This window comes from Stegastes partitus, unplaced genomic scaffold (genome assembly GCF_000690725.1).
Source record: "Stegastes partitus isolate 25-593 unplaced genomic scaffold, Stegastes_partitus-1.0.2 Scaffold2069, whole genome shotgun sequence".
NCBI lineage: Eukaryota > Metazoa > Chordata > Actinopteri > Pomacentridae > Stegastes > Stegastes partitus.
Genome location: NW_007579800.1, coordinates 27718 through 29183, shown reverse-complemented (window position 1 = coordinate 29183; position 1466 = coordinate 27718). Strand labels below are relative to the sequence as shown.

The window sequence follows — 1466 nt, the reverse complement described above, 5'->3', positions numbered from 1 at the left end:
GATCCACATTACTGAGACGCCAACAGGACAAAAACCAGACACATTAGTAAAATGTAGATACACTTGGGAAACTCTGAGCTTCATTTTTCACAGCTTCATTGCTGTTGTTTTGTATATTTTACAGGACCTTAACAATTACCTGATTCATTGTGTATATAAAATTCATTGAATATGTGAAGAGCAATGCCCAAAGTAAAGAGTTTTCAGCTTTCGCCGTGATGACGCTTTAAAGAACCACATAGCTTTTTTAAGAACCATTTAAGAACCAGAAGTGCTTGTGTTCTTGTGGTGTATAGGTAATGTCTTTTATTTTGTTTGTGACTGAATTTGACTCACAGTTTGTGCATGTATATTGTAAATACATATTACACAGTGTGGTTTTTGTGTTTAAAAAGCGGCACTCCCTGTCCTCAAACAGAACATAAGGAAATCCTCCTTAACCCCTGAAATCCCCTGTTCCATGTAGAGACAGAGAAATAACAGCGTAATTAATTATTTTGGAAGGGAAGCAACCAAGACAAGGCAGAACAACAAAAAGAGTAATACTAGGAACAATAATGATGAGAAAAAGGAAATTAAAAGATTTTAAATATCAAAATATTTTTAAACAGAGAACCAAAAAACAATGACAGAATATTGTTTTACAATCCATTTCTAATTGTAAAAAAGAAAACGATGAAGGGTAATTTCACACTTACTTGTTGTACCAGATCAGAGAGGTGAGCAGACTCCCCAAGCAGAGGACGGTGATTATCAGAGATAGACGTGACTTCAAGAGTTGTCCCCTCATACCTTAATCCTTCTGTTAACCTCACCTCTTGATCTGTGATTTCAGATTTTCTTTCCCTTCATCGGACTGAACATTACACACACACGTCTTCCTCAGCTTGTTCTTGTCAGAGCGACTAACATCCTGGTGTTCCTTATCTTATTTTATGACCATATTCAAACAGTGTACAGTCATAAATGCAAATAGAAAAACACATTTTGAAAGGAGGATTTCCTTATGTTCTCGTTGAGGACAGAGTGTGCCGCTGTTTAAACACAAAAACCATCAAGGTTTTGTTGATATTGATACAGTGCTGTAAAAAAAGTATATGTCCTCTTCCTGATTCCTGCTATTTGTGCATATGTCTCACAGTTAAATGTTCCAGATCATCAACTAATGTTTGTATTTATTTAATATTAGATGGAGATAACACAGAAAACACAAAATGTAGTTTTTAAAGTGAATATTTATTAAACATTTATTGAAATCCTACATCATCCCTGTGAGAAAGTAACTGCCTTCCAAAAATAACAACTGGTTGGGCCCCCTTGGCACCAACAAATGCAGTGAAACGTTTGCGATAGCTTGTCACCAGTCTTTTACATCTCCATTGAGGAATTCAGACCCACTCGTCTCTACAAAACAGTATTAATTCAGCCACATTAGATGGTTTTTGAACATGAACTGCACTTTTAAG

General features: G+C 35.7%; 1 protein-coding gene across 1 annotated transcript in view; it reads right to left on the bottom strand.

Moving 5' to 3' along the window:
- LOC103373799 (alpha-2,8-sialyltransferase 8E-like) overlaps positions 1 to 1466 on the bottom strand; it is a 9816-nt gene that overhangs the window by 7232 nt on the left and 1118 nt on the right. The gene's annotated exons all lie outside the window — the stretch shown is intronic.